Genomic DNA, 26,026 nt, shown 5'->3' on the forward strand with positions numbered 1-26,026 from the left:
ACCCTTCCACTTAACCAAATACTGGAGTCTCCGTCTAGACAGACGGGAATCCAGTATTTTCTCTACCTCATATTCCATGTTACCTTCAACCAATACAGGGTCTGGAGGTGCCACCCCCGGAACAACTGGTTCAACAAACCTCTTCAACAAGGACTTATGGAACACATTATGGATTTTAAATGTGGCAGGAAGAGCCAAACGAAAAGAGACCGGATTAATAATCTCCAAAATCTTGTAAGGTCCAATAAATCTAGGCTTAAACTTAGGAGAAGCCACCTTCATAGCAATATTTTTTGATGATAACCACACCATATCACCAACCTTAAACTGGGGGCCAATAGTCCTATGTCGGTTGGAAAACCGCTGGGCCTTTTCCTGGGAGAGAGATAACTTATCCACCACTTGGTCCCAGATCTGGTGCATTCTCTCCACCACAGAGTCAACACCTGGGCAGGCAGAAGGCTCCACCTGCCCTGAAGAAAATCGAGGATGAAACCCAAAGTTACAAAAAAAAGGTGACATCAAAGTGGCAGAACTAGCTCTATTATTTAAAGCAAATTCGGCCAAGGGCAAAAATGAAGCCCAATCATCCTGATTAGCGGAAATAAAACATCTCAAATACGACCACATATGAGGTATCGGTGTACTCAGGAGAAATGTTTTAATAAATTTTAGGATCCATTTTATCCTGTTGCCCATGTGAAAATGAAAAAAATGAGGCTAAAAGAAAATTTTTGTGAAAAAAAATTATTTTTTTTTTTTACAGATCAATTTGTGAAGTACCTGGGGGTTCAAAGTGATCACTATGTATCTAGATAAGTTCCTTGGGGGGTCTAGTTTCCAAAATGGGGTCACTTGTGGAGGAGCTCCAATGTTTATGCACACAGGGGCTCTCCAAACGTGACATGGCAACGCTAAATATTCCAGCATATTTTCCATTCAAAAAGTCAAATGGTGCTCCTTCCCTTCTGAGCCCTGCCGTGCGCCCAAACAGTGGTTTATGACCACATATTAGGTATTGGTGTACTCAGGAGAAATTGCCCACCAAATTTTAGGATCCATTTTATCCTGTTGCCCATGTGAAAATGAAAAAATTGATGCTAAAAGAAAATTTTTGTTGGAAAAATTAAAATGTCCATTTTTTCTTTCCACGTTGCTTTAGTTCCTGTGAAACACCTGAAGGGTTAATAATCTTCTTGAATGTAGTTTTGAGTAGCTTGAGGGGTGCAGTTTTTAGAATGGTGTCACTTTTGGGTATTTTCTGCCATATAGACCCCTCAAAGTGACTTCAAATGTGAGGTGGTCCCTGAAAAAAATGGTTTTGTAAATTTAATTGTAAAAATGAGAAATCGCTGGTCAACTTTTAACCCATATAACTTCCTAACAAAAAAATATTTTGCTTCCAAAATTGTGCTGATGTAAAGTAGACATGTGGGAAATGTTACTTAGTAAATATTTTGTGTCACATTGCTCTCTGGTTTAACAGAAAAAAAATTCAAAATTTGAAAATTGTGACATTTTCAAAATTTTTGCCAAATTTCTGATTTTTTCTCAAATAAACGCAAAAATTATCGACCTAAATTTACCACTATCATGAAGCCTAATATGTCAGGAAAAAACAATCTCAGAATCCCTAGGATCCGTTGAAGCGTTCCTGAGTTATTACCTCATAAAGGGACACTGGTCAGAATTGCCAAAAATGGCCTGGTCATTAAGGTCAAAATAGGCTTGGTCATGAAGGGGTTAAAGCTTTCCAGAGTTATAACCTCATAAAGTGACAGTGATCAGAATTGTAAAAAGTGGCCTGGTCATTAAGCTGCAAATTGGCTCTGTCACTAAGGGATTAAACACAACAAACTAACATGCATTTATAGTTTTTTTAAAAATTAAAAATATAGCTAGCATTTTGGTCCCACACAAATAAACAATTTTCTTGGTTTTCTTCTTTTTGCTCAATTTACTTCCATCCTCTGCTGGTCAGGCTGCACATCACCAACACAGGAGTATTGCCAGTGTAAGGCACCTTCTGGACTCAAAGTAGTCAGTAAAGGTTTCTCTCACGCATGCACCAGAGTTAGATGGTCTTCCCAGATCCATGTTGGGCACTGGATTAAATACTGGCTGCTGGTACTCCACATCTATGTAAGCGATTTACTCATGAGCTTATTTATGGAGTACACAGCATGCCTTAATCACAGCGTTAACGGTGTCTGTATTCAACTGAATGGTGTGTGAAAGATCCTCCACTGACTAGCCATGATTCCAAAGGTGCATTCCACATATTTGTGTGTGTATAGTACAAGTTATTTTTATATGGTTTCAATCAGTTTAATATAATATACACAGATGAGGTAAGCAAAAGGTCACTGAAACTTACTTAAGATAAAGGAATGTAAATTACTGGTCATTTGTTTATCCATCAACAAAGGACCATTGATATTCAAGGCAACTACCTTAATTAGATTGGGTGTGCTATCTTTCCCCATGGATGTTATCTTGTGCTCCGAAGCCCCTCCTCCAGCTTGCTGTATTTCTGCCATGTGGCACACATGAGGCCCCCTCCTCTAGTTTCCTGTATTATAGACTGGTTAAAACAGGTATTGAGGGGATGTGTGTATAGCCAATGAACAATAGACTTGTGACATCATTCCCCACATGGTGGGGCTGGACACACCTTTTAGCTGGACATTTAAAAGAACCAGGACACATGTGCTCAGTCTCTTCTGGCTCCTGGAGGATGACTGGTCGACGTCTATCTGAATAATGTAACGTATGAATAATGCTTGTTTCTGATTAATGCATATGTATTTATAGTTTTATACTGTTTATTATTTGATCTTATCACTTATTAAGTAAATCAATTTAGTAAATTCAATTCTTGTGTGAGCATTTTCTTATTCATCACAATCCATTGGAACCCTTACAATACAAATTGGTGGCAGCGGTGGGATTGTTTTGAATAAAAATGTTTGCAAAATTGAATAAGTTTGTGAAGAGTAGGAAAGCAGTTGAGAGTAGTGTCAGATCTTTGCCAGAATGGGTGTTACCAGGAAAGTGGACTGAAATGGCAAAGGAATGTAACAAGTATATGGAGGGACAGCGGTTATCAAATCCTCAGGATGTGGCTGCAAAATTTGATCTCTCAAGGTATGATGCAAAAGAGCAGAAAGCTGCAGCAGCCGTTGGATGGATTTTTGTGCAAGTGTCTCAAAGCTTACAGGAGGTGATAGATCATTTGCGTTTAGAGCTGCATACAGCTATAGAGCAAAGGATTAGCTGGCAATCAGCCTTGAGAGACCAAATGAAACAGCATGACAATATGCAAAGGAATTTTGAAGCTTATGTAATGAAAAATGTGAATAAGAATAGGCGCAGGAGGAGACAGCGGTCAGTGTCAGATATTCATACTGCACAGATTAGAACCATGATTGCACATGAGAAATGGTCAGATTTGCTAGAATGGGAAGGCTTTGACAGCGAGACAAATGGGGAAGAAAAGCAAGCCAGACCGATTGTGACTACTAAAACTAGGAGAGAAGTCACACAGCGTAGTGGAGATAGGATGGATGCAGGAAACGCAGCTACAGGAGCAGAAGCTTCAATGACCGATGTAACTAGGAATTATACAGCTGGAGAATTAACAGAATTAGCTACCAGGTACAGGCAGCAAGCAGGAGAACCTTTGTTAGCATGGATTCTCAGATTATGGGATCAGGGAGCCGATACTATAATCTTGAATCGTCTTGAGGCAATAGGACTTTGTAGTATTTGTATTGATCCTATGGTGCGTCTAAAAATGAGACGTGCAAGGGACACTACAGAGACTTTCTCTTTGCTGCATTTGGTGAGGGATTCTGTGGCACAAGTGTAGGACGCTCCCATGGAATTAATACCACAGACACGATGGGAGACTCTTGCAGATGGAGTTCAGAGATTGAGAGAAATCGCAGGTATAGGTGGCATAACTCGCAATCCTTTGCCTGATCTGAATAATCATTTTGCTGTTGTTGAGGATTGGAAGGGACCAGATGCTGCAATATTGAGAGTATTGATGAAGAATAAGCTCATAGAAGGTGCCCCAGCGTCATACAAAGCCCCATTGTTCACTATGTTCAGTGCACTTATGGGAAATTCCACTACTGTCTACACAGCATGCAATTTAATCTCCCAGCTATCTGCTCTAGAGAGAGCAAAAGTATCAAAAAATAGTACAGTAAAGAGAGTAGATCAAGAAAGGAGAAAAGAGGATGATACCCAAATTAGAAAGAGCAGGACGGAGTTGTTTTGTGACCTGATAGCTAGTGGAGTTCCATTCCAGGATATAGATGGGATCTCTACAAGTGACCTGTTGAGGAGATGGCAAGATCTGAGGAGAAAAGGTAAATTGCAACTCGCCAGACCCAAGAGGGTGTCGACAAATGATATAGGGGGTTGGAAAGATAGAGGTGGGACACCTGATGGAGGCATGCAAAGCCCCCACTGTAACCGCCCCTTGCACTCTTCCAATACCATGGCATACTACACCCCCTGCCAAGATTCCCTCATGGACTAATTATAAAAGTTGTGGAACATCCCTGAAAATTGTTGTTTGAACAGTTTTTCCATTTTTTGATGTCTAATGATGTTTGTTTTTATCTAGAGTTTCTTAGAGAAATACTCCTGTGAGCATACTGTGACGTATGCACTGGCTGATATATGATGAGAAATATTCCTGTGAGCATACTGTGACATATGCGCTGGCTGATATATGATGAGAAATATTCCTGTGAGCATACTGATACAGGAAAGATGTATATCTTTGTACCGTGTTAGCCAGTAGATAGAAAAATATGTGAGCATACTGTGAAGTATGCGCTGGCTGATATATGATGAATTGGGTTTGCTTTTGGTGATGCATAAATGTGCATTCCTCATCTGAGGGTTTATAATAGACCTTGATGTTTTAAAAGGCAAAAGACCACAGCAGATATAAGATGATTCTGTATGTGGGAGCCATGTGAGAGAAACATACAAGGCAACAAGGGAGTGACAGTACACACAATGAATTTAAGACTGACCTAAAGTTAGATGACTGATAATATACTGGGGGCTTGACAAGATAAATAGATGACTTATTTGTACTAAGTGTTTGTCTTTGTCACTTTATGTGCTTTGTGTATTTGCCATGGATATCCCTTGATTAAAATTGGTTCACAGCCAAAGAAAAAATCCACGTGGTATTTTTATTTTTATTTTTTATTTGGTATATTTTTATGAGCTCATTTTCTGAATTTTAATTGTACTGTGTTTAGCATTCTTGGTTTTTAAAGGAATTTTTTTTTCCTCTTTTCAGTCCACTACATGTTGGATTGGGGGGTGGGAGTGTAATTAACCTTTTGTTTGTTTGCAGGAGTGAAAGAAGAAACCTTGGCCATTTAATTAACATGTAAATACAGTGCACAGTAAATAGTTCATTCCTGCAGTAGTGAAAAAGGAGTCCATCTACCTAATATAAGATTATATTTTATGACTTATTTTTGAGTTTTAACATTTTTTATTTTTTGGGAGCTCCTGTGCAAATTGGGTTTTGAAGAATATATAAATGATTTCAATGAATGCTAGTTTGTTAATGTCTTGATATAGCTTTGTTCACCTACACCTGAGTCATGCAATGCAAATGTGTGGGCACCCAAAGTGTGTGTTTGTCTATATATAAATGAGAATCTCTCCTGCTTACTGAATGAGTGCATTAGGTTTAGCCAAAGTGTGTGTTGATGTAATGTGTATAATATTATGTAAAAATAATAATTTGCTAGAATTGGGTTAATAGCAAATTGGTTTGGGTTCGGTTTTCCTTAACATGTAATTGTATTGATTCTGATTAGTAGTAACATTATTTTGTGATCTCCATGAACATGATTGTACTCTTAATTATGATCATCGTTATTATGCAAATGTGATTGACATGAATTTGATGTGTTTTATCAGTGTATAAGTCCATACAAATATGATATATATTTTATGTAGTATTATTATCTAGAGTAGAAATATTTGCTACAGTAGAAAATTTTAAAGGTCATTCTGGGCACAATTAATTTGGACCAACAAACCTACGGTAATTTTGTTTGATTCATTTGATCAAGGGGTGGAAAACAAGCCACCAGGACTGAGTTATTTTGGACTGTTGCTTTGGACTGAGTTAGCTCTGCCAAGACTTTGGAACTTTCAAGTATGATTGTGAACTTCACTTTCCCTCAGTGCAGGCTGTGTCTTGTGTGCAGACTGAAGATGTCCAATTGAGCACTGAGACTGAGCCCAGATGATGCTGAACCATCAACCAGGGTGAATCCTCATGACTGCCAGCTGATGCAAATGGCATATAAAGTGAGGCCCTGAACAGCTGCAGCAATAGAAGATGAAAGGTACTCTTATGCTCAGCCATGGACACCTGCACTTCCCTCACCCATTGCTTTGGAGAAACGAGGGGTTAATGTCATGAAGGGCAGGGACAGATTGCTCTTTAGAGTCTGTTCTTTTGCTAACCAGGGAAAGTAGTGAAGTCACCCCAAAGTGATGAGGGCATAATAATCCCCGTGCTTTCCCTGCAACAGAGACCCATTTAAAAATTGCGGTCAAGAAGATCCGAAGAAAGAAGATTTCCACAGACATTTGATATTTCAGTACCTGTTGGTCCAATGTTGTTTTCATTCCGTTTTAAGCCCAGGATGTTATTTTTTACCAAGCTCTTTTCTATTGGTAGCAAATAAATAAATATATATATAAATGAGCAATGCAAATAATGATAAATGGAATAGTTTAGTGGCAGGTTAATTAATTAAAGAGATTGAAACCAGGGGTGGAATGTATAGTACAAGTTATTTTTATATGGTTTCAATCAGTTTAATATAATATACACAGATGAGGTAAGCAAAAGGTCACTGAAACTTACTTAAGATAAAGGAATGTAAATTACTGGTCATTTGTTTATCCATCAACAAAGGACCATTGATATTCAAGGCAACTACCTTAATTAGATTGGGTGTGCTAACTTTTCCCATGGATGTTATCTTGTGCTCCGAAGCCCCTCCTCCAGCTTGCTGTATTTCTGCCATGTGGCACACATGAGGCCCCCTCCTCTAGTTTCCTGTATTATAGACTGGTTAAAACAGGTATTGAGGGGATGTGTTTATAGCCAATGGACAATAGACTTGTGACATCATTCCCCACATGGTGGGGCTGGACACACCTTTTAGCTGGACATTTAAAAGAACCAGGACACATGTGCTCAGTCTCTTCTGGCTCCTGGAGGATGACTGGTCGACGTCTATCTGAATAATGTAACGTATGAATAATGCTTGTTTCTGATTAATGCATATGTATTTATAGTTTTATACTGTTTATTATTTGATCTTATCACTTATTAAGTAAATCAATTTAGTAAATTCAATTCTTGTGTGAGCATTTTCTTATTCATCACAATCCATTGGAACCCTTACAATACAGTGTGCACGACTCAGCTGATAATGATCATTCACCTGGCATCCAGGCCACTTCGTGGGTATGGGCGCAGCAGGTTGGTCATTAAGGGAAATGCTTCATCCGATACCATCACAAAGGGAATTGGATGTGTAGAACCCGGCAAAAGTCATGGGGCTGGAAGCGTTCTGCAATCTCAAAGAATTTACAGACCAGTCTGTGATGTTCGCAAGACCCGAGATTCCCCAGTACTGCCATAGGCACCAACATCAATAGCAACAAATTTGTAATGTGCATCAGCCACCGCTATCAGGACTACAGAAAAATACTTCTTATAATTAAAGAAGCGTGATTCTGATCGTGGTGGCTTCTGAACCCTTACATGTCTTCCATCAAAGGCACCTATGCAGTTTGGGAAATTGGCCACAGACTGAAAGCCTGCTGCAACCTGCAGCCAAGTCTCCTCGGTTGGGGAAAGCATCACGATGGGCTGCAACTTCTTCCAGATCAAGTTACATGTGCAACTCACAATTTGAGAGATGGTGGATTTACCAACTCTAAATTGGAGGTGAAGTGATGTATACTTCTCTCCTGTGGCCAGAAATCTGCAAAGGAAAAGAAAAGATGATTAGAAATGTCACCCAAAAATTTAAGGGAACCTGTCAGCAGTTATGGCCACTATAAGATTTTGCCACCGCCTTTCAGGGCTTTTCTACAGCATTCTCTAATGCTGTCAATAAACCCCAGTCCGACAGGAAAGATAACAAAAATAATTTTTGGTATACTTACCAGCGGGGGGCGATCCGGTCAGATGGGTGTTGCAGGTCATAGTACGGCGCCTCACATCTTCTTGAGCTGCCGCCCTCCTGCAATCTTCACTGGTCTACTGTGCAGCCGTACTTATCTTCCTTGTTAAGGGCAGAGCAAATTCATGCATGGCGCAGGCACGGGGAAAGGTCTGAGAGGCCCAGCACATGTGCACCTCAGTACTTTGCTCTATCCTCATCAGGTAACAAAAGTATGCCTGCACTGAGCGATGAAGCGTATGAGCTTCATGAGCGTATGAGCGATGAAGCAAGCAGGAGGGTGGCATCGCAAGAACATAGGAGACGCCGGACCCAGACCTGCGACACCCATCCGACCGGACAGCACCATACGGCCCCACGGGTGAATATAATAAATGTTATTTATCTTAGCTTGCTTGTTGGACCAGGGGGTTAAATACTTTATTTATACAATGCAGTAGATACGCCCTGAAAGGCGGTGTCCGCATCTTATAGTGGCAAAAAATGCTGACAGGTTCCCTTTAGGCCGGTTTTACTCGTCACGATTTTAATGGCAATGGAAAAACCATTACCAAAGATATCTGTGTCCGTGTGTGCGTGTGTCCGGGTGTGTAATACATGCGGCACACGTGTGGCATCCGTGTGCCACCCATGTGACGCATTATTAACACACAGATGGCTGCCAGGGAAGAAGCGCTACAGTAAGCGCTGTTCCACGGCGGCAGGTGCTAAAGATGGCTCTCATTCTCACCTATTTGTGATGATTGCTGGCAGAGTCAGGGAGAATAATGAGAGCATAATCAGCAGCTGCCGCCGGGGAACAGCGCTTACTGTATCTCTTTTTCACCAGCGCCGATGCGTGGCACACAGAGGACATCCATGTGTGTTCTCCGTGTGCACGTGTGCATGATGGTTTGTGGATCACACTGCCGGAAAAAAACCTGTTTTGCACATGGACACATGGTCCATGAAAACACGCCAACATGTGCATAGACCCATTCATTTCGATGGGTCTACGTGTGTCAGTGTCTCCTGGACATGTGAAAACTGTCATCACACGTACCGGACACACTGTCATGTGAAAGAGGCCGTATGCCACACAAACGAAAAAAAAATTACCGCAAGGTGATGAGCAGTCTTTCCTCAGCAAAGATGTCGTTCCTCATGACTGTATCCGAAAATGTCAGTTCAGGTGCCAAGATAATTAGAAGCTGGTCAAAAGCCGGGATAGTTAGCCGGCAAAATTCAATGAATTTCTCTGGATATCTGTAAAAAAAATTGAGGTTAAAATAAAGGTTAGATAATATATGAATATTTTTTGGGGAACACATTTTACATACGAAATTATCTTTACATACAGTTAAGTTACCTGAATGCGGCTCTTCGTCTTCCCTCCTGGCAACCTACTATAGGCCATGAAGGTAACTATCTTCTACACTTATATGTAAGTCCGGAATATTGTTGTGTTTATATGTACAGTGGGGAAAAAAAGTATTTAGTCAGTCAGCAATAGTGCAAGTTCCACCACTTAAAAAGATGAGAGGCGTCTGTAATTTACATCATAGGTAGACCTCAACTATGGGAGACAAACTGAGAAAAAAAAAATCCAGAAAATCACATTGTCTGTTTTTTTTTCATTTTATTTGCATATTATGGTGGAAAATAAGTATTTGGTCAGAAACAAGCAATCAAGATTTCTGGCTCTCACAGACCTGTAACTTCTTCTTTAAGAGTCTCCTCTTTCCTCCACTCATTACCTGTAGTAATGGTACCTGTTTAAACTTGTTATCAGTATAAAAAGACACCTGTGCACACCCTCAAACAGTCTGACTCCAAACTCCACTATGGTGAAGACCAAAGAGCTGTCAAAGGACACCAGAAACAAAATTGTAGCCCTGCACCAGGCTGGGAAGACTGAATCTGCAATAGCCAACCAGCTTGGATTGAAGAAATCAACTGTGGGAGCAATAATTAGAAAATGGAAGACATACAAGACCACTGATAATCTCCCTCGATCTGGTGCTCCAAGCAAAATCCCACCCCGTGGGGTCAGAATGATCACAAGAACGGTGAGCAAAAATCCCAGAACCACGCGGGGGGACCTAGTGAATGAACTGCAGAGAGCTGGGACCAATGTAACAAGGCCTACCATAAGTAACACACTACGCCACCATGGACTCAGATCCTGCAGTGCCAGACGTGTCCCACTGCTTAAGCCTGTACATGTCCGGGCCCGTCTGAAGTTTGCTAGAGAGCATTTGGATGATCCAGAGGAGTTTTGGGAGAATGTCCTATGGTCTGATGAAACCAAACTGGAACTGTTTGGTAGAAACACAACTTGTCGTGTTTGGAGGAAAAAGAATACTGAGTTGCATCCATCAAACACCATACCTACTGTAAAGCATGGTGGTGGAAACATCATGCTTTGGGGCTGTTTCTCTGCAAAGGGTCCAGGACGACTGATCCGGGTACATGAAAGAATGAATGGGGCCATGTATCGTGAGATTTTGAGTGCAAACCTCCTTCCATCAGCAAGGGCATTGAAGATGAAACGTGGCTGGGTCTTTCAACATGACAATGATCCAAAGCACATAGCTGCTCTTAATTTTTATTTAAAGCGGACCAAAAAATGAAAAATACAGACAAAATTATCCAACGTTTCGGCTCGCAGGCCTTTATCAAGGAATTATCTGTAATGATAAACAAATCTTTCAAAACCATGCAAATATTCTTATGCACTCGAAAAAAATGATAAAAAAATTAATAATAAAAGGTCCATATAGTACATTCAAGTATCAAAATCAATTACTCATTATAACATAAAAATTGTCAAAATACAGTGAAAACATTTCCACAAGAGAAGGTGTACATATACAAATATATTTTTCTCCACCCCAATATATAAGTATCTCATAAGACAAAATTAATGCAAATTGTATTCAATACCTGTAAATAGATAGAAGACAAACGGGTCCTAAATGCTGACTGGATCAACGTTCAATAGTGACCCATAAGAGTCACCTACTATAAAGCAAAAAAAATAGAGAAAGTAGAGAAAGTATAGAAAGTATATATACCTGTGCCACAAAAAAAGGGGACAAAACGATCCAAGATTGTAACATACCTATTCCATAAGTGCATATCTCAGACGTCAGGAGAAAGTGCGGTAGCGTGGTGCGCTGTGGACGCCCTGTGCTAACACCGTCCCTTAAATACACACACAAACAAAATACTTCCGGGTGGAGAGCGGCGTTACCCGCTGTGTACTGCGCACGCGCCACCAAGCCGTCCCTCACCAGACGTAAAAGAAGCCGGGCAGAAGAGGGCAGTGAAGAGCGGCGTTACCCGCAATGTACTGCGCACGCGCCACCAAGCCGTCCATCACCAGACGGGAAAGAGACAGGGCAGAAGAGGGCAATGTGGCCTTATAAACTGCGCACGCGCCACCCACAGACAGCATGAGCGGCCAAAAGGAATGAATCCTCCCAGAAGTGCAGTGACGTGATGAACAGTGTTGGAACCTTTTGCACCAAAACGCTGTGACCGGATGCTATTATTAGGTTATCTGAAAAATAAAAATAGATGTTTATAAAATAAAATAACAATCTCTGATAAAAGACTAATTAGTATATAGAGTTTACCAAATAAAGAAATAGAAGGATAAAAAATAAACAATAATACAAAAAATAAACCAAAATACAAAAAACAAAAAATACCTACACCTACAAGAAAATACCTGCACCTACAAAAAAATATAAATAAAATCCCTATTATTAGATTTTAAATTTATAAATGTTAATAAATGTTAATACATACTAATACAGAGAAAGGAGGGACAATATTAACCTGAAAAATAATCAATGATAAGACACCTCATATTCTCTATTTAGACCTAATGGTGCTAATGTTTGAAGCGTGTAAATCCAAAAGGATTCACGCTCCTTCAATCTCTTTAACCTATCGCCACCCCTTCTTGATACCTGAACTTGGTCAATAACCTGGTACCTCAGCTGGGCAACAGAGTGGCCACATGATAAGAAATGAAACGGAATGGGTAATAAAGTACGTCCGCACCTGATAGTAGACTTATGCTGTGAAATGCGGTCCCGGACATGCTGGGTAGTTTCCCCAACATATCCGAGACCGCACGGGCACTTAATGAGATAGACCACATATGATGAATCACACGTGAAATATCCCTTAATGGGATAGTGTCGTCCTGTCCTAGGGTGAGTAAAAGAATTCCCTTTAACAACATTAGAGCACTGCAAACACCCCAAACACGGAAAGGTCCCGTTACGGGGTGTGGTCAATGTCCTTTGAATGGGTTCCTTCCTACTCTAACCTATATCGGCCCTTACCAGGAAATTTTTTATATTATTAGGACGTCTGTAGCACATTATAGGTTGCATAGAAAATTCAGAAACATTAGGATATGATTCCCCAAGCAAATGCCAATGCTTCAAGATGCATTGATTAATCAAATGATTGAATGGATGGAATGTGCTTACAAATGCTAATCTGCATCCTTTCTCCCTAGATTGGGTGGGTCCATGCCCACGTTCGAGTACAGAATTGGGATAACCTCTATTCCGGAAACGTTCCTCAGTTTCCTTTAATCTCATATCCCGGACCGATGAATCCGAGACTATCCTCTCGATTCTAACAAATTGCGACCTAGGTAATGCTCGTTTAATATGTTTAGGGTGACAACTATCAAAGTGCAACAGGCTGTTCCTATCGGTAGACTTAACATATAAATCAGTATCAATGGAGCCATCGGACCTTATTATGATCAAAGTATCCAGAAAATTAATGGAGTGACAATCATGGTGAAGAGAAAAAGATAAGCCGGTAATACACCCATTTAAATAATCAAAAAATTGAAAAAGAGTTTCCTCATTACCTGTCCAAATTAAAAAAACGTCATCAATATATCTTTTCCAATATATTCCAAAAGATGTAAATAAATGATAATTATAAACAAATGAATCTTCAAAATGTGCCATAAAGATGTTGGCATACGGGGGTGCCACATTGGACCCCATGGCTGTCCCCCTCTTCTGTATGAAAAATTGATCCTCAAATAGAAAAAAATTTTTGGTCAAAATAAGTGAAAGTAAATCCCTACAGAATTCAATCTGATCTCCTGAAAAGGTCGTATTTTTAGATAAAAAATCAGTCATAGCGTGTATGCCTTCCTGATGTCCAATGCTAGTATACAGGCTATTCACATCTAATGTTACCAATCTGCTCCCAGATGGAATGGGCCCAATGGCTTTAATACTCTCTAAAAAATCAGAGGTATCCTTAATAAAAGATTTAATTAGAGGTACATAGGGGGTCAAAATCTTCTCTAACGTAATTGACAAAGGGGAAAGAATAGAGTTAGTAGAGGTGACTATCGGTCGTCCAGGCGGTTTTAACAGATTTTTATGTATCTTTGGAAGGGTGTAAAACACCGGTACAGTGGGATTAGTGTTGACAAGATACTCGCTGAGCTTAAGATCAATAATGCCTGACTGGCAATAGAAATCAACAAATCTCTTAATACACCTTGCTATATCATATGTAGGATTATATGAGATTGGAATATATGTATCAGTATCATTCAATTGAGAAAGAATCTCAGCTACATAATATGACCGATCCATGACAACCAATGCCCCGCCTTTATCGGCTGGTTTTATAACCAATTTCTTATTCTCTTTTTAATGATCTTTTCTCTTCCAATGTCAAATTATTTTTAATACGTAAATGACCCCTACTAATCACCTGTAATGCCTCGCTAATATCACGCTGTACCAGGCTGACAAAGGTTTCTACCGGATGATAAATCCGTGGTGGCATAAAATTACTCACAGACCTCAGTTTCAATGAAGATAATGTAAATTTAGTAAACATATCAGTGGTGTCCAAACTCGTAACAGGACCTCGATCAGAAAAATGTGCTCTAAGGCGCAACGTTCTATAAAACCTATGTAAGTCCTGATCCACCTGGAATGCATTAAATGATGAAGTAGGACAGAAACTTAAACCTTTTTCCAATAAAGTCATTTCCGAAGGGGAAAGGTTTTCAGACGAGATGTTATATACGATGTTATCTCTTTGTCTCCTACCTGTGATCTCGTTGTCATTCTCGATTGGTCGGTTGCACCGTCGTTTACCCCTCCGCGTCTTCCTCTGTATTGACGTTCCCGTCGTGCTCCTAAAAAAGAAGTTGTAGCCGGACGCGACGTTCCATGATCGCTGTCTGAACTGGTGGATAAAGAACTGTATCCTCTCCGAAATGATCGAGTATTCCTGTAAGAACTGGAAAAACGCCATCGATACACTTGATTATTATGATAATCGTCCGTGTCCCGCAGGAATTTATTTTTCTTCTTCAACTGAAGACTATTACGAAAATCAAGAATTGTTTGATCCAATTTAGTCTTGATTGATTTGAAATCCTCTGTAGAAGCCGTATTAACCAATTGTTGTTCTGTTGCCGTTATCTTGGTTTCCAAAACAGTAATTTCTTTCTCTAAGAAATCAATAGTTAATAAAATAATGTCCATAGAACATTTATTTAAGATAGATTCGAATTTGGTGCAGTATTCAGTATTATCTTGAAACAGTGTGGGTCTCAAAGAGACCCTTAGACCACGTGGAATCCGGTTAACCCTGTGATACTCCGCCAATGTGGCACAATGTAAATCAAGCGCAGTCAGTCTCCGTAAGTCTTTCTCCAAATCTCTAGTACGTAACTCTTCCGAGGGAGTATGCAAAAAATTACCAGGAGTTTTGACCTTAGAGAGGATATTGGAGGCCTCTTCCGAATTAAATGAAAAAGTAGAAAAAGACATTGATATATTTGTTTCTTAATATGGGAGCTACACCAAAAAAATTATCAATAGTATAGGTAATGGGGTGCTCACCACAATAAAGTGGGTGCCCAGGGGTAAGGTAGATACTAATAGAAAAGATAACCCCGGCACACTCGTTTGAATTACGAGAGAACAATGCACATAGCTGCTCTTAATTTTTATTTAAAGCGGACCAAAAAATGAAAAATACAGACAAAATTATCCAATGTTTCGGCTCGCAGGCCTTTATCAAGGAATTATCTGTAATGATAAACAAATCTTTCAAAACCATGCAAATATTCTTATGCACTCGAAAAAAATGATAAAAAAATTAATAATAAAAGGTCCATATAGTACATTCAAGTATCAAAATCAATTACTCATTATAACATAAAAATTGTCAAAATACAGTGAAAACATTTCCACAAGAGAAGGTGTACATATACAAATATATTTTTCTCCACCCCAATATATAAGTATCTCATAAGACAAAATTAATGCAAATTGTATTCAATACCTGTAAATAGATAGAAGACAAACGGGTCCTAAATGCTGACTGGATCAACGTTCAATAGTGACCCATAAGAGTCACCTACTATAAAGCAAAAAAACATAGAGAAAGTAGAGAAAGTATAGAAAGTATATATACCTGTGCCACAAAAAAAGGGGACAAAACGATCCAAGATTGTAACATACCTATTCCATAAGTGCATATCTCAGACGTCAGGAGAAAGTGCGGTAGCGTGGTGCGCTGTGGACGCCCTGTGCTAACACCGTCCCTTAAATACACACACAAACAAAATACTTCCGGGTGGAGAGCGGCGTTACCCGCTGTGTACTGCGCACGCGCCACCAAGCCGTCCCTCACCAGACGTAAAAGAAGCCGGGCAGAAGAGGGCAGTGAAGAGCGGCGTTACCCGCACTGTACTGCGCACGCGCCACCAAGCCGTCCATCACCAGACGGGAAAGAGACAGGGCAGAAGAGGGCAATGTGGCCTTACAAACTGCGCACGCGCCACCCACGGACAGCATGAGCGGCCAAAAGGAATGAATCCTCCCAGAAGTGCAGTGACGTGATGAACAGTGTTGGAACCTTTTGCACCAAAACGCTGTGACCGGATGCTATTATTAGGTTATCTGAAAAATAAAAATAGATGTTTATAAAATAAAATAACAATCTCTGATAAAAGACTAATTAGTATATAGAGTGGGACCGCATTTCACAGCATAAGTCTACTATCAGGTGCGGACGTACTTTATTACCCATTCCGTTTCATTTCTTATCATGTGGCCACTCTGTTGCCCAGCTGAGGTACCAGGTTATTGACCAAGTTCAGGTATCAAGAAGGGGTGGCGATAGGTTAAAGAGATTGAAGGAGCGTGAATCCTTTTGGATTTACACGCTTCAAACATTAGCACCATTAGGTCTAAATAGAGAATATGAGGTCTCTTATCATTGATTATTTTTCAGGTTAATATTGTCCCTCCTTTCTCTGTATTAGTATGTATTAACATTTATTAACAATTATAAATTTAAAATCTAATAATAGGGATTTTATTTATATTTTTTTGTAGGTGCAGGTATTTTCTTGTAGGTGTAGGTATTTTTTGTTTTTTGTTTTTTGTATTTTGGTTTATTTTTTGTATTATTGTTTATTTTTTATCCTTCTATTTCTTTATTTGGTAAACTCTATATACTAATTAGTCTTTTATCAGAGATTGTTATTTTATTTTATAAACATCTATTTTTATTTTTCAGATAACCTAATAATAGCATCCGGTCACAGCGTTTTGGTGCAAAAGGTTCCAACACTGTTCATCACGTCACTGCACTTCTGGGAGGATTCATTCCTTTTGGCCGCTCATGCTGTCCGTGGGTGGCGCGTGCGCAGTTTGTAAGGCCACATTGCCCTCTTCTGCCCTGTCTCTTTCCCGTCTGGTGATGGACGGCTTGGTGGCGCGTGCGCAGTACATTGCGGGTAACGCCGCTCTTCACTGCCCTCTTCTGCCCGGCTTCTTTTACGTCTGGTGAGGGACGGCTTGGTGGCGCGTGCGCAGTACACAGCGGGTAACGCCGCTCTCCACCCGGAAGTATTTTGTTTGTGTGTGTATTTAAGGGACGGTGTTAGCACAGGGCGTCCACAGCGCACCACGCTACCGCACTTTCTCCTGACGTCTGAGATATGCACTTATGGAATAGGTATGTTACAATCTTGGATCGTTTTGTCCCCTTTTTTTGTGGCACAGGTATATATACTTTCTATACTTTCTCTACTTTCTCTATGTTTTTTTGCTTTATAGTAGGTGACTCTTATGGGTCACTATTGAACGTTGATCCAGTCAGCATTTAGGACCCGTTTGTCTTCTATCTATTTACAGGTATTGAATACAATTTGCATTAATTTTGTCTTATGAGATACTTATATATTGGGGTGGAGAAAAATATATTTGTATATGTACACCTTCTCTTGTGGAAATGTTTTCACTGTATTTTGACAATTTTTATGTTATAATGAGTAATTGATTTTGATACTTGAATGTACTATATGGACCTTTTATTATTAATTTTTTTATCATTTTTTTCGAGTGCATAAGAATATTTGCATGGTTTTGAAAGATTTGTTTATCATTACAGATAATTCCTTGATAAAGGCCTGCGAGCCGAAACGTTGGATAATTTTGTCTGTATTTTTCATTTTTTGGTCCGCTTTAAATAAAAATTAAGAGCAGCTATGTGCATTGTTCTCTCGTAATTCAAACGAGTGTGCCGGGGTTATCTTTTCTATTAGTATCTACCTTACCCCTGGGCACCCACTTTATTGTGGTGAGCACCCCATTACCTATACTAATGATCCAAAGCACACTGCCAGGGCAACGAAGGAGTGGCTTCGTAAGAAGCATTTCAAGGTCCTGGAGTGGCCTAGCCAGTCTCCAGATCTCAACCCTATAGAAAACCTTTGGAGGGAGTTGAAAGTCCGTGTTGCCAAGCGAAAAGCCAAAAACATCACTGCTCTAGAGGAGATCTGCATGGAGGAATGGGCCAACATACCAACAACAGTGTGTGGCAACCTTGTGAAGACTTACAGAAAACGTTTGACCTCTGTCATTGCCAACAAAGGATATATCACAAAGTATTGAGATGAAATTTTGTTTCTGACCAAATACTTATTTTCCACCATAATATGCAAATAAAATGAAAAAAAAACAGACAATGTGATTTTCCGGATTTTTTTTTCTCAGTTTGTCTCCCATAGTTGAGGTCTACCTATGATGTAAATTACAGACGCCTCTCATCTTTTTAAGTGGTGGAACTTGCACTATTGCTGACTGACTAAATACTTTTTTTCCCCACTGTATCTTCTACACTGTATCATAGTAACATAGTTATTAAGGTTGAAGGAAGACTTTAAGTCCATCTAGTTCAACCCATATCCTATCCTAACTTGCCCTAACATGTTAATCCAGAGGAAGGCAAAAAAAACCCCATGTGGCAAACAGTAAGCTTCACATTGGGGAAAAAAATTCCTTCCCGACTCCACATACGGCAATCAGACTAGCTCCCTGGATCAAAGCAATATTAAGGAAACTAGTGTATATACCCTGTAATATTATACTTTTCAAGAAAGGCATCCAGTCCCTTCTTAAATTTTATTAGGGAATCACTCATTACAACATCATATGGCAGAGAGTTCCATAGTTTCACTGCTCTTACAACTGCTCTAGTTCACCCCTTTACGTCACTGGTGATTCTGTTCATGCTCTAGGCTAGTGGCCCACTCTACTGCCCGCTCAGCTCCACACACTTGCTGTCCTCTCCACAGGGACTCTCTGTACACCCTGTCTTTACAGACTCTGGCTGTCGTCTCCACCCCTTCTCTTTTGATCTCCCTGGCTCAACAGCTCCCAGACACAGGCTGTATCCAACAGACTGGCTTCAGTGTTACTTCAGCTTCTATACACACGCTGACTTGACTCCAGAGGCTCTCCTACTAGCCTCACTAGCACATTAGCTCCCAGTCTCTAGCTAATGACTTACAGTGACTCTCTCACTGGATGGTGCTGTAGGAACACTTCTCTCTTCTCAGTATGGCTCAGGGACTCTGCTTCACCACTAGTCTCCATCAGTTAGACTCACCAGGAATTCTGCCTCCGCATCTGTACCTTGAGGCTGCCCTTGGCTGCACTGACTCAAATAGGAACTCTGTCTCTCCTTAGCTCCTGGCTAGCCACTCCTCTAATGTCCCCCTAGTTAGCCCTTCTAGTGCCCTCCTAAAGCCTCCCATCTAAATGTTCTCAGTGCCCTCATCTTGTGTACCTTTTCTGGTACTACACTACCTAATGTCTCTACATAATACCCTAAGACCGCAAACACACATGCACATAACACACATGCTGCACATAAACATGTCAAGGATAATAGATAAAACAATGACATCAATATATACTGGGCTAGTCCCTGTCACCTTCTTACATACCCCCTTCCTAAAACTATTGCCGTCCCCGGCAATGCAAAAGCATTCTCAAAAGTTTACAAAAAGAGGTATAAATATATATATATATATTTACACATCTCTATATATCACATAAAAATTTTTTATGTTTCTCCTTTTTTTAACCAGAAATATATCAAATTTCTTTTGCTATAAAACACAGTTATTCTGTACATTTTTCACATCAATATTCTTATCACTTCTACAAAGATACTGTGTAATGATAATGTAAGATATGATATGGAACATTCCAGAATCTTCCATTCTCTAAAGTACAGATGAGACTTTAGCCTGTCACAGCTGCAGCTTTGTATTCTGTCACTGCATTCACTCACCCCCCTGTTCCTCTCCCCCTCCTCAGCTCACACACAAAACCAGTCTAACCTGCATTACCAGTGTGAGCTCATTCCTGCCTCACGGCGGGGGGTCTCTTTGTCTCAACATGTGCTCAGCTACTCTCATAGAAAATAGTGGAGATCTAATCATTTGGTCATAAAACGGCGCGTTTATGGTAAAAACACAAAAATTACATTTCTGCGTAGGGCACCGAGCCTGCATTCTAGCCCATATTTTCATGGTTCTAGCACCCACAGAAACTGAGAAATGGATTTTTCCTAAACGGAGACCTAATACTATCTAACAGTCCTGACAGAATAACAAATCTGCAGGTTGTTGGGCATCTAGGAAATAGTGACCACAATATTGTACAGTTTCACTTGACTTTTGCTAGGGGAACATGTCAGGGAGTCACAAAAACACTGAACTTTAGGAAGGCAAAGTTTGACTAGCTTAGAGATGCCCTTAATCTGGTTGACTGGAACAATGTCCTAAGAAATAAGAATACAGAAAATAAATGGGAAATGTTTAAGAACATCCTTAATAGGCACTGTAAGCGGTTTATACCTTGTGGGAATAAAAGGACAAGAAATAGGAAAAACCCAATGTGGCTAAACAAAGAAGAAAGAGGGGCAATTAACAGTAAAAAGAAAGCATTTAAACTACTAAAGCAGGATGGCACCGTTGAAGCTCTAAAAACTATATGGAGAAAAATTCTTTATCTTAAAAAAATAATTAAAGCTGCAAAAAAAGAAACAGTGAAGCACATTGCTAAGGAGAGTAAAACTAATCCCAAGCTGTTCTTCAACTATATCAATAGTAAAAAAAAATCAAAAGTGAAAGTGTAAGCCCATTAAAAAATTTTTGAGGAAAGTATGGTTGTAGATGATGAGGAAAAAGCTAATATATTAAACACATTCTTCTCCACGGTATTCACGGTGGTAAATTAAATGCTAGGTGAAATGCCGAAAGACAAAGAAAACCCTATATTAAGGGTCACCAATCTAACCCAAGAAGAGGTGCAAATCCGGCTAAATAAGATTAAAATAGATAAATCTCCGGGTCCAGATGGCATACACCCACGAGTACTAAGAGAACTAAGTAATGTAATAGACAAACCATTATTTCTTATATTTAGAGACTCTATAGCGACGGGGTCTGTTCCACAAGACTGGCGCATAGCAAATGTGGTACCAATATTCAAAAAGGGCTCTAAAAGTGAACCTGGAAATTATAGGCCAGTAAGTCTAACCTCTATTGTTGGTAAAATATTTGAAGGGTTTCTGAGAGATGTTATTCTGAATTATCTCAATGAGAATAACTGTTTAACGCCATATCAGCATGGGTTTAATCATAGAATCATAGAATCGTAGAGTTGGAAGGGACCTCCTGGGCCATCTGGTTCAACCCCCTGCTCAAAGCAGGATTCGCTAAATCATCCCAGTCAGATGTCTGTCCAGCCTCTGTTTGAAGACTTCCATTGAAGGAGAACTCACCACTTCACGTGGCAGCTTGTTCCACTCATTGATCACTCTAACTGTCAAAAAGTTTTTTCTAATATCTAATCTGTGTCTCCTCCCATTCAGTTCCATCCCATTGCTTCTAGTCTTTCCTCGTGCAAATGAGAATAAAGTTGATTCTTCTACAATGTGACAGCCCTTTAGATATTTGTAGACATCTATTAAGTCTCCTCTCAGTCTTCTCTTTTGCAAACTAAACAATCCCAAATCCTGCAACCTTTCCTCATAAGACAGGGTTTGCAGACCGGTCACCGTTCTGGTTGCTCTTTTCTGAATTCGCTCCAGTTTGTTGATGTCTTTTTTAAAATGTGGTGCCCAAAACTGGACACAATATTCCAGATGAGGTCTGACCAAAGAGGAGTAGAGGGAAATAATGACTTCACGTGATCTAGACTGTATGCTTCTGTTAATACATCCCAGAATTGCATTTGCCTTTTTTGCTGCTGCATCACACTGTTGACTCATATTCAGTCTGTGATCTATTAGTATACCCAAGGTCACATGTGCTGTTGCTTAGGCCTATTCCTCCCATTCTCTATATGCTTTTTTCATTTTTATTGCCCAGATGTAGTACTTTGCATTTTTCCCTGTTAAAAACCATTCTGTTAGTTGCTGCCCACTTCTCCAGTTTATTTATATCTTTTTGAATCCTCTCTCTCTTCTCTAGTATTAGCTATCCCTCCTAGCTTTGTGTCATCAGCAAATTTAATCAGTTTACCCTCAATTCCTTCATCTAAATCGTTGATAAAGATGTTGAACAATACAGGGCCCAGGACAGAGCCCTGTGGTACCCCACTTGAGACATTCTTCCAACTGGATGTGCAGCCATTTACGACCACTCTTTGGGTCTGATCACTAAGCCAGTTATGAATCCATGAGTTTATGCGGAATCGCTCCTGTCAAACCAATCTAATCAGTTTTTATGAAGAGGTAAGCTATAGACTGGACCAAGGTGAGTCATTGGATGTGTTATATCTTGATTTTTCCAAAGCGTTTGATACCATGCCACACAAGAGGTTGGTGCACAAAATGAGAATGCTGGGTCTGGGGGAAAATGTCTGTAAATGGGTAAGTAACTGGCTTAGTGATAGAAAGCAGAGTGTGGTTATAAATGGTATATTTTCTAACTGGGTTGCTGTGACCAGTGGGGTACTGCAGGGGTCGGTGTTGGGACCTATTCTCTTCAACATATTTATTAACGTTCTGGTAGAAGGTTTGCACAGTAAAATATCGATATTTGCAGATGATACAAAACTATGTAAAGCAGTCAATACAAGAGAAGATAGTATTCTGCTACAGATGGATCTGGATAAGTTGGGAACTTGGGCCGAAAGGTGGCAGATGCAGTTTAACAATGATAAATGTAAGGTTATACACATGGGAAGAAGGAATCAATATCACCATTACACACTGAACGGTAAACCACTGGGTAAATCTGACATGGAGAAGTACTTGGGGATCCTAGTTAATGATAAACTTACCTGGAGCAGCCAGTGCCAGGCAGCGGCTGCCAAGGCAAACAGGATCACGGGGTGCATTAAAAGAGGTCTGGATACACATGATGAGAGCATTATACTGCCTCTGTACAAATCTCTGGTTAGACTGCACATGGAGTACTGTGTACAGTTTTGGGCACCGGTGCTCAGGAAGGCTATAATGGAACTAGAGCAGGTACAAAGGAGGGCAACAAAATTAATAAATGGGATGGGGGAACTACAATACCCAGAGAGATTAGCAAAATTAGGATTATTTAGTCTAGAAAAAAGATGACTGAGGGGCGATCTAATAACCATATATAAGTATATAAGGGGACAATACAAATCTCTCTCAGAGGATCTGTTTATACCAGGGAAAGTGACGGTCACAAGGGGGCATTCTCTGCGTCTGGAGGAGAAAATGTTTTTCCACCAACATAGAAGAGGATTCTTTACAGTTAGGGCAGTGAGAATCTGGAATTCCCTGCCTGAGGAGGTGGTGATGGCGAACTCAGTCGAAGGGTTCAAGAGAGGCCTGGATGTCTTCCTGGAGCGTAATAATATTGTATCTTACAGTTATTGTTAGGTTCTTTAGAAGGACGTAGATCTGTGGATTTATTCTGACAGAATTTTATAGGCTGAACTGGATGGACTAATGCCTTTTTTCGGCCTTACTAACTATGTTACTATGGTGTAAAATAATTAGCCTGTGTTTGGTCTTGAATTGTTGTCTTCGACAGGCTGGAAAAGATGAGACTATGTGCGTGTTTATACGAGGTACCCTCTGCGAGATATAGTTATAAGTTTTGTAGTCAGAATTGTAACTCCAAGAGCAGGGGAGGCCCAACACCAGTCGGCCCCTTTTATGATGTCATGACCCAGAACTATAGAGCACACTCACTGAGTTGGGAGGTCATTCTTGCTGGAGATCCCGTGCTGCTAGGATCCCAGATGCAGGGAGACGTGCAGGGAGACGTCTGGCCCCGCCTCCCCACATGGTTCGCCTAAGTCCATCTAAGCAAATGTAAGTGTTAATCTCTGTTTTGTTAATCCCGTTTATTTTATATTTTCATTGTATATATCTAATGTCTCAACTTCATAAAATCTTTTATCTCTGTAAACACTGCCCGCCTTTTTGGGAATAAATTATAAAACTTATTAGCTCTGTCTCTAGGCTCTAGAAGCAAATTTACGTGCCTTTAAGATAATTACGCTACTGAATTGTGTTGGCTTTGAACCCCTCTGTTAAGTTTATAAATTAATAAAGATAAATCCGGAGCTGGTGGCGGCAAAGTGTGGTCTGGGTCCTGGGCACTGCTGAGAGTGACGGAAGGGATTTTATAAGCTAATTGGGTGGCTGCGGCCAGAGCATTTTATAATTCCCTCACTGCAGCGTTCCGGGTGGCCTGTCCTCATGAAGCAGCTGGCCAGCGACCAATTATCCCAGATGTAGTTCCCTGACTGACCTAAGGGTAAAGGGGGGCGCCGGAGAGCTGCGAGTTCCAAAGTGGAACTGAAAAGTGGGATATACATAAATCCCCGAAGTTCATGAAATATTGTTAGCAGTGGTGGGACATCCAAAATAACCCCCCCTACGATAAATTGTTAGGGCAAGACTAGCTTGCTGTTTTTATCACATGGTGCCAGCGGTGGGATAACTAAGATAAGCCCCCCTGTGCCTGTGATAGCCGTGTGTTGGCAGTGCGTCACATCCCTTCGTCCGTGACATATCGGTATCAGCGAGTGGGATCGTGACATACAGTACACAGGAAAAACATCAAAATGCAATTTTTACTTTGTAATCAGAGGTAGCAACTAAGTAAAATAATGTCCACATATATATCAAAAATCTTCTTCCAGGGAAAAACAAAAGTGACCTCTCCCCCCCCTTCCTATGAAGGGAGCACATCGTCTGTCAATGCTTAAAGACAGGAGCAAGTCACTTTTGCTAGCAGCAGTCCTGTATTAGAGGCACAAAAAAAACAGTTTGCAAACTGGGTCCCGTAGACCATCATAGGCTCACCATAGGAGCGTTGCAGGGTTCCCTTACCCTAAGGGGATGTGGAACAGTCCCAAATGTTGCAGCAGGCACTTAAAGGGGAAAGGGCCAAGTGAGTTCAGCGGTATGCATCTGGTGTGGTACTGTTACTTGCAGCCCGGGCCCTGACGCGGGTCGAAGAGGAATCTGCAGCCACAGGATGAAAAGCGTGATCCAGGGCAGAGGTGTCATCAGTTGCCTCTGCACGTGGATCCATCTCAGCTCCGGAGGATGCAGTGGTTCCAGGGGATTCCTGGTGGGAGTGCTGGTGCTCAGTGGCGCGGACCTTGGGCCTCGTGTCCCCGCAGTGGGACAGCGTTGGAGCTACGTGGTCCACCACCTGCGGAGGTTGAGACGCACTCACCTCCTCCGCGGCTTCGCTCAGACAGGCCCTCAGCTCCTCCAGGTACTGCTGCATGTGGGAGGCCAGGGTCTCTTCCGGCTCCACGGTCTCCTCCCACCGGGTGGGCTCCACCATGTCACCGTCTCTACCGGAACTGACTTCTGGGGTGCGCTGGGGTTCTTCCTCCTGCTGTCCAGCAGGAACAACTTCCAGGCTTGTTGATTCCTCCGGGTGGGTAACGAGTGATTCGTCCTGCAGTGTCTCCAACACGGCCTGTGCTGCGGGCAGATGCAACTCCGGACTGACGTCAGGCTCCTGCTGCGGATCTTCGCTATGGGTAAGCGCCTGGTGTTCTACTGACGCCAGATAGCTGCACTCAGTGATTCTGCAGGGCCACTCCCGTTCCAGGGCGGGGCTCTTGCCGGCCTCTCCACCCATTTTTCAGCATTAAGTGGGAAAGGACAGGTGTCCATCTGCACCGACAATGTTGACAGTTCTCGTTTGGCGCCATCCAGATGCTGTCACGCCCACGAAGTGCAGCTTATTGACAAGGTCAGTCCATTTTGGCGCCAGAATTCTCCATCTTGGCGGTCGCTATCTTGGGATCCACAGAGTCACCCTCCAGCTTATCTTCAGTCAAATCCGGTACTTTAGCCATGTCCAATTTGTAGAATCTTTCATCACACTCTCCTGTCTGTACATTACAGGTCACTGTATTCACTTTAACTCTTCCCAT

This window comes from Dendrobates tinctorius, unplaced genomic scaffold (genome assembly GCF_039654945.1).
Source record: "Dendrobates tinctorius isolate UK_male_01 unplaced genomic scaffold, ASM3965494v1 ptg000015l, whole genome shotgun sequence".
In the NCBI taxonomy this organism is placed as follows: Eukaryota; Metazoa; Chordata; class Amphibia; order Anura; family Dendrobatidae; genus Dendrobates; species Dendrobates tinctorius.